This window comes from Phascolarctos cinereus, unplaced genomic scaffold (genome assembly GCF_003287225.1).
Source record: "Phascolarctos cinereus isolate Bilbo 61053 unplaced genomic scaffold, phaCin_HiC Scaffold_4;HRSCAF=312, whole genome shotgun sequence".
In the NCBI taxonomy this organism is placed as follows: Eukaryota; Metazoa; Chordata; class Mammalia; order Diprotodontia; family Phascolarctidae; genus Phascolarctos; species Phascolarctos cinereus.
This window is the reverse complement of record NW_027555847.1, coordinates 197,606,072-197,615,074: the sequence shown is the minus strand read 5'-3', so window position 1 is coordinate 197,615,074 and position 9,003 is coordinate 197,606,072. Positions and strand designations below refer to the sequence as shown.

At 35.0% G+C, this 9,003-nt stretch overlaps 1 pseudogene; it reads left to right on the top strand.

Moving 5' to 3' along the window:
• Nucleotides 1-297: 297 nt before the first annotated feature.
• LOC110198628 (dnaJ homolog subfamily C member 9 pseudogene) lies at nucleotides 298-1,161 on the top strand (annotated as a pseudogene).
• The last annotated feature ends 7,842 nt before the right edge of the window (nucleotides 1,162-9,003 follow it).

Below are 9,003 nucleotides of genomic sequence, written 5' to 3'. Positions count from 1 at the left end.
GGAGGCAACAAAGAAACATTTTTTCAGGCTTTATTCATTTGGACATGGGCTGGAAGTGTCTCTCTGCCAAAAGCAGAATGCCTAATAATTTTTTTTCACTTGCCTCAATGGCAGTAGCATCATTTAAATTCAAATATTTAAATTTAATCAAATTTAATTTTAAAATCAAATTTAAATTCAAAATAAAACAAAGCAAGAACAACAAAAACAAAACAAAATACAAATAAAGGGCAGCTGGCCCTTGTAGCTCCGGAAAGTAAAGCTTGAGGATAGAAGCACAAGCCCACGACCCCGGCCATGAGGCTTCTGGAGTGCTGCCAAGATGAATTCAGCTCCACTGACTCATAGGAAGTTCTGAGCATGAGGCAGGAGACATAGATTGGGTACAACTACCAGGAGGTGTCCCTGGGGTTGCACACAGACCTCTTTGGTGAAGCTGGCCAGGATGAGGCTGCCTGGTCATTCAAGATCTGGTGGAAATTCTATTCAGTCCTGAGCTACCTGGGAAAACCTGCTGTGTATGATGAACAAAGAATGGTGGGTTGAAGAGTCTGATGTGCTCAGGCAGGAGGAGAAATGGTCATCGTACTGGCGACTGCTTTTTAAAAAGAAAACCTTAGGGGGATATTAAAACCTTTGAAGAGAAGTACACTGATTTTAAAGAAGAGTTGACTGATATTAAACAAACCTATATGGACTTTAAGGACAACATGGATCAAATTATGGCATCTATGTTACATGTGGAATGCACTACCAAACCTAAAATAGGGAACATCATTCAACTGGCCATTGATTCTGGAGAAGTTACACCCTGTTGCCCTGTTAAGTTTTTTTTTTTTTAAGAGTCAAAGGAACAAAAAATGCAAGAAAAACGAGAGCTCAGGAAGGGGCCAGACAAGCTGAAAAGTGCAGGAAGAGGTTGGGCCTAAAAACATCCCTCCAGACCAGGCAAAAGGATTGGAAAAAAGAAATTCTGGCCCAGATGAAAGATGTATTGCAACTCTTCAAAAAAAAAAAAAGACAAGAAGGGAAAGAAATAATAAAGCAGATGATTTTGTTTCTTCAGGGGGCTTTCTATTTAATTGGCACTTACCTAGCTACCTGGATAAAATTGGTAAGACCTTTATTATTGAGGAAAATTGTCCCTTCTGGCCTAGACTAACCAGATCAATGACTGTCTGGTCAGTAAATTATTTAGCAATTTCCCCAGCCCATTTTAATTTGTTATAGATATACTTTCAAAATGTGTAATGGGAGTTATCATTTGTTTCTATGAAATGTTCTTATTGGAAGAATTTAGTTTTAAGAGAATATTTATTTTCATGAGTCTTACACAAAGGGAGCTCTAGGCAAATTATGTCAAAAAGGGATAGAAATTTTAGCAGAACTCACTCGACAGATAATAATGCTATTAGCTACCAAACTACTCACTGATAAAGAAGTTAAATTCTTAAAGCAGCCAGTGAACAGCTTTGTTCTAAATGTTTCTTTGCAAATTTGTTTTTGCTTATTTATGGTGATCAATATTTCTTTTTACTATTTAGTTTAATATAATGCACTATGGGTGTTGGCAAATATTTCAATATGCATGCAATAAACTAGTAAAATATTTTTTTTCAAAAGAAAAACAAAATAACAAAAGTAAACATTATTCATAGTCTCTCCAAAAAGGAGGACTCCATTGCTGGGGTGAAAATTATGTAAATAGGTGATGTAGGGGATAGAGCACCGGTGCTGGAGTCAGGAGGACTTGAGTTCAAATGCGGCCTCAGACATTTGACACTTACTAGCTGTATGACCTTGGGTAAGTCACCTAACTCCATTGCCTAGCCAAAAAAAAAAACATTATGGTAATATTGGGATAAAGTAAGTCTCCATTTTAGAATTTTTAAGAGAACAAGAAAAAGCTGGCATTGTCTGACCTACACCCTACAATCAGTGAAAGTGGGTTTTAAACATTTCAGAAAAAAAGACAGGTAAACTTACATGGATTAAAATTCAATTGAGGTCTTTAGCTCAAGCAATATAAAACAAAATCTTCAGGGGGCAGCTAAGTGGTGCAGTGAATAAAGCTCCGGCCTTGGAGTCAGGAGGGCCAGAGTTCAAATCCAGCCTCAGACACTTGACACTTACTAGCTGTATGACCCTGGGCAAGTCATTTAACTCCAATGGCCTCACTAAAAAGCAAAAAAAAAGAAAAAAAGAAAATCTTCATTAGCTATAATTCTGATGATGAATAAACAAGGAGTTGACTAAAAAAGTTGACATAGATTACACAGAGAACTAATCAAAAATTAGGTTTCTATAAGAAATGCACAGAAGATGGAAAACAGGAAAGTTTATGGATAATGAATGCATAGGGCTGGAAAAAGGAAAATGTCCCAATTTCTGTAAAAGTCAGTTTTGGAGTCTGAAGAGTAAAATCTAACAAACTTGTTTCCTATTCCTTTAAAAATTCAAAAATGCATTATTAAATGTATTATTAGTGAACATTAATAGGAGACAATAATTACAAGGAGATAACATAGCTTTTTGAAGAACAAATCATGCTAACCTAAATGCATTTGCCTTTTTGATAGAGTAGATCAAGAATATTATCGATACAGTTTACCTAGATGTTTCACAGCATTTGACAAAGTCTCTCATACTACAATGAAATAGATGAACAAATGTGATTTCAATGGTAGATAGTACATTTGGAGGAATAAAGAGTAGTTTAATAGCAGGATCCAATGAGTAGTCATTGATGGGAAGGGATAAAGGAATTCATACAAAAGATCTGCCAATTATAAGATTTATTATCCCCAGTTACTGATGAGGGAACTCTGGTTCATTTGATTTATTGGTCATTTATTTTATTTTAAAATTGACCATCTATTGATGAGACTAACTGAGGTTAAGTGACTTTCACAACTGTCCTATTGTAAGACGCAAACCCCAGTTTTAAATTGTGGTGCAGTAGATTTGTGTGTGACAGAAGGTCTCTCTTCTGCTGGTGGATCCCAGTAGAGCTACTGGAAAGGTACCATACATGTCTTAGAAGAAGAGGGATGCAGGGATGGAGAGTGGGTCATTGAGAATATGGAACTAGAAACAACTTCAGTTGTATAAGACAAAAGGAATTCTAGTATGTTGCTTTTAATATGTCAAAGTTCCAATTAACTTCAAGATCAAGAGATGTTGGAGCTCCATGCTGCATAAGCATGGAAAGTGTAGAAAAATAAGGCTATAGGCTTGTCATCTATACTTTCTTCAGTTGGGACAGAGAAAGCTCAAGAGAAGGCTAAACAGGAAAGAATGCCTTGATATATCAAGGAATTTGGAGTTTGAATCATGGGGAATGATTCCAAAACATAGTGATCCAGTTGGTATCTCTAACATTTTTCACCACAAGTGCCTCTATATGAGTTTAACATTTGCTGTCTAACATTTAGTGAGACCATGTGCCACCAACCCACGAGTACCTTTCCCCTTTTCCTATACCTGTTATCTCCATTGGTAATTTCATCAGCTCCCATAGGATCAATTACCTCTATGTACATGATTCCCAGAGATTTTATACACACACATACACACACACACATTATATATACATACATACATACACACATATATATGTATATATATATATGTGTGTGTGTATGTGTGTGTGTATACATATACATATACATATATATATATATATATATATGATCTCTGGAAATCATCTATATATGGGATGATCATATTCCTATATATGGGAATCATCTGGGATGATTCCCAGAGATTTTATAGATAGATAGATAGATAGATAGATAGATATAGATATATAATGTTAATTTATATATAATTAATATAGAAATTATGTATAATATAAATATACCATGTGTATATATATATATATATATATAATCTGGGAATCATCCCAGATGATTTCCATATATAGGAATATGATCATCCCATATATAGATGATTGCCAGAGATTTTTATAAATATATATGATAATCTCTGGCAATCATCCACATATTGGTGTATATATATGTGTATATAGATAGATAGATAGAGATAGAGATATAGCCCCCCTTCTTTATCCTGATCTGTAAACATGCATCACCAGCTACCTTCTGTAATTTTCCATCTGGCTTGACTGTAATAATCTAGGAGTGGCATCTGTCTCTAACCAAAGAACTCTGTTGCTAGGAGATAGTTCTGGATTGATGACTGTTGGTCTTATTGTCAAATGTGTCTTTCTTCTTTAATTTTCCCATCTGCCTTGAGTGGTGATAGTTTATTAAACAAATGCTTAATTATTATAAGATGATTAAATAATTTTTGGTACATGTTTAGCTGCATGCATCCCTTAGTATTTATTTCTTTTTTAAACATATTAATTTTCAGCCTTTTTATGTACCTTGAAATAATCCTTCAAGATGAAAACCACTTTGAGCTATCACCATACACCTGTCAGGTTGGCTAATATGACAGAAAAGAAAAATGACCTATGTTGGAAGGGATGTGGAAAAATTAGGACACTAATGCACTATTGGTGGAGTTATGAATTGATCCCACCATACTGAAAAACAATTTGGAATTACACCCAAAGGGCTATAAAACTATGCATATTCTTTGACCCAGCAATGCCACTACTAGGTCTGTATCCCAAAGAGATCAAAAGAAGAGAAAAAGAACCTATATGTATAAAAAGATTTATAGCAGCACTTTTTTGTGGTGGCAAAGAATTAGAAATTGAGGGGATGCCCATCAGTTGGGGAATGACTAAACAAGTTGTGGAAAATGATTATGATGGAATACTATTATGCTACAAGAAATGATGAACAGGATGCTTCCAGAAAAAAACCTGGGAAGACACCTATGAACTGATGCAAAGCGAAGTAAGCCCAAGAGACCACTGCATATAGTAACAGCAATATTGTATGATGATAAACTGTGAATGGCTTAGCTTTTCTCAGCAATACAATGATCTAAGACATTTCCAAAGGACTTATGATGAAAAATTCTATCCACCTTCAGAGAAAGAACTGATAGAGTCTGAATGCAGATCTAAGTATATTATTTTTTACAATTTTCTTTATTTAAATTGATTTTTCAAACATGACTAACATGGAAATATGTTTTGCACAATTTAACACATATAATTGTTATTGATTCTTGCATTCACAGTGGGTGGGAGAGAGAAAGAATTCAGAACTGTTTTTTTTTAAGAATTTAATATTTTTTAAAAAGAAATACTCATTTGAATAAAGTCTATCCGTCTGCTGGGAAGATGAGAGGAAAGATGTTCAAACCAACCTGTGGAAGACCTCAAATAATAATCTATTCTACTTCACTGGAAGATAATAGAGACCCAATGCAGATTTTCAAGTGATGGAGTGACTTGCTTTAATTAAAATGAAATGGATAACCTATCTCCCAAGTGCTTCTGCCGGATTGATTGAAGCCTCACAATTTCAGTGAAAGAGTAATTGGGGCAGTTGTTTGCTTTCTCAGGTAGTCTCAGAGTGCTGAAAAGGTGATGGACTCAAAACTTTCATTAATGGCTTGGTGAGGCAGTGTTTCAGAACAATAACTGGGCAATTGTAACATCCTGAATCATAATGTTAACAATTCGCATTTATATAGTATTTTATTTACAATGTCTTATTTGATCCTTACAAATATGTAAGGTAGATTCCCCATGTCTTTTTCTATTTCCCAGATCAGAAAACTGCCGTATAGAGATCAAGTTTTTGTCCAAGGTCACCCAGTTACTAAGTGTAATTGGGCAGAATTCAAAGCTAAGTATTTTATGACACCAGGGAGAGCACTGTCAAACTCTCATTGAAATGATTTATAATTATTTCTCATAAATTAGACTTAATGAAGTATAGAGATAGATTGCTACACTTTAGAAAGATTTTTAACTAAAAAGACTGAAGTAAAACTTAAAGTTAAATCCCCTTGTTAACTAGAAGATGAAGCTGATATCAACACTCTTATTTCTTGAATAATACTTTTAGTGAAGGGTTTTGCTGTTGATGGTTTTTAGTTAAGATTCCAAGAAATAGTTGGAATTTATGGAAGAAATTATGTTTTACACAACACTTTAAGTATCATATCACATTTGATCCTAATAACAGTTCTGGAATAAAGATGCTGCAGGTATAATTATCTCTATTTTACAAATAAGAAAACAATCTCACACTTGCTAAGTGCATAAACTAATTATTAGAAGAAACTATGAACTTAAATCTCTTATGACTATAAATGCTGTGTACTTTCCATTTCTTTCTCAAGAAGAAACTCTAGATTTCCCTTTGCACTTTGCTTAAAAAAGAAGTCAGAAAAGTATGTATCACCACATCCAGAAAAAAAAAATTAGGCATAACCTGATGATCTAGTGAGGGTACAGAACACATTTTTGGCTATCAAAGTTTGTTACTTAATTTTTAAAAATTTTCCTCTAAAAGCAGACAGAAGTATATTTCTACTATAGATTCCTATGAAACCCTATATTGAATTCTATGACAAAATCTAGAAAAACCTAAGGAATGATTCCCAAATAGAGGAGCAAGAACTTATAAATATTGTGATGGGAATGAAGGAAATGCATGCGTAAAGGAGACTAGGAGTATGTTGCAATATTCTAGGCAAGAGGTGATGAGTACCTGAGCTAATGTACTGTATGAGTAGAAAGAAGAGACTATATTCAAGAGATGTTATAGTGGCAGAAATGACAAGATTTGGTGATGTCATTACATATGTAGGGTAATGGAAAGTAAAGAGGTGAAGATAACCCTGATGTTATAAACCTGGGATAGATGTGTCTTTGATAGAAAAAGAGAAGTTTGGAAAAGTGGTAAATTGGGAAGAGATAATTGGTTTAATTTTAGACATGACAAATTTGAATTTTCTTTGGCACGTCCACTTTGAGATGTTTAATAGGCAATTGATGGTGTAGGACTTAAAATCAGAGAAGATTCTAAGACTAGATATATAGATTTGTGAGTCATTAGTAAAGTATTAAATTCACAGGAGCTGATGAGGTTTCTAAGAGGAAGAGTGTAGAGATAAGCAGGTGCTTAGAACAGAGTCTTAATTAACATCTGTAGTTAGAAGGGCATGATATATATGGATAATGAACTAGCAAAGAAGAATGAGGAGAGGTTATATAGGTTGAAGGAACATTAGCAGAAATGAAAACCCAGAGAGGAGAAAACATCCAGAAGGAGAGGCTGGTAAATAGTGTCAAATGCAGCAAAGTCAAGAAAAATGAGGACTGAAAAACAAACCATCAAATTTGGCAATTAAGATATGATTAGTGACATTGGAGAGATACCACAGACTGACAAATAAGTAAGTAAGGTGAAGCCTTATAATTGAAGTGAAGCCAAAGTAGTATTTGAAGGACAAGGTTGGCAGTAGTAGGAAAATAATTTCTTACTGAAAGACTCAGAGAAGTTTTGTAGAGGAAGCAGGTTTTTTTATATGAAGTTTCTTTTTTTAAAAATTTATTTATTTTTAATTTTCAACATTCACTTCCACAAGATTTTGAGTTCCAAATTTTCTCCCCATCTTGTCCCTCCCCCCACCCCAAGATGGTATGCATTCTGAATTTCCTTTCCTCTAATATGCCCTTCCTTCTATCTCTCCCCCCCTTCTCTTATCCCCTTTGCCTTCTTTTTTCCTGTAGGGAAGGATAGATTTCTATACTCCATTTTCTGTATTTCTTATTTCCCAGTTGCATGTGAAAACATTTTTTTAACATGTGTTTTTAAAACTTTGGGCTTCATATTTTCTCCCTTCCTCCCTCCCTAACCATCCTTATTGAAAAGGCAAGCAGCTCCATACAGGTGATACATGTGTAGTCATGCAAAACACTTCCACAGTAGTCATGTTGTGAAAAACTAACTATATTTCCCTTCATCCTATTCCACCCTCCCCATTTATTCTATTCTCTCTTTTGACCCTGTCCATCCTCAGAAGTGTTTGCTTCTGGTTACCCCCTCCCCCAATTTGCCCTCCCCTCTGTCATCTCCCTGCCTCTTGTCCCCTCCCCCACCATTTTCCTGTAGGGTAAGATAAATTTCCATATCCAACTGAGTGTATGTGTTATTCCCTCCTTAAGCCAAATCCTATGAGAATAAGATTCACTCATTCCCTCTTATCTTCCCCCATTTTACTCCCACTGTAAAGGCCTTTTCTTTTCAGTTTTATGTGAGATAATTTACGCCATTCTACCTCTCCCTTTCTCCTTCTCCCAGTATAATGCTCTCTCACCCCTTAATTTTATTCTCCAGATATCACCTATTCATCTTCAACTCGCCCTGTGCCATCTGTCTATCCATCTATCTATCTATACATACATATAATTTTTATCCTCTAACTACCCTAATACTGACAAAGGTCTCAGGAGTTACAAATATCATCTTTCCATGCAGGAATGTAAACAGCTCAACTTTAATAAGTCTTTTATGATTTCTCTTTAACTGTTTACCTCTTCATATTTCACTTGTGTTTGAAAGTCAAATTTTCTATTCAACTCTGGTCTTTTTATCAAGAATGCTTTAAAGTCCTCTATTTCACTGAATATCCTTTTTTTTCCCCCCGAAGGATTATACTCAGTTTTGCTAGGTAGATGATTCTTGGTTGCAATCCTATCTCCTTTGCCCTCTGCAATATTATATTCCATGCCTTATGGTCCTTTAATGTAGAAGCTGCTAAATCTTGTGCTATTCGGATTGTGTTTCCACAGTACTTGAATTGTTTCTTTCTGTCAGCTTGTAATATTTTCTCCTTTACCTGGGAACTCTGGAATTTGGCTACAATGTTCCTAGGAGTTTTCCTTTGGGGATCTCTTTCAGGAGGAGATCTGTGGATTCTTTCAATTTCTATTTTGCCCTCTGGTTCCAAAATATCAGGGCAGTTTTCCTTGATAATTTCTTGAAAGATGATGTCTAGGCCCTTTTCTTGATCATGGCTTTCAGATAGTACAATGTTTTAAAAATTATCTCTCCTGGATCTATT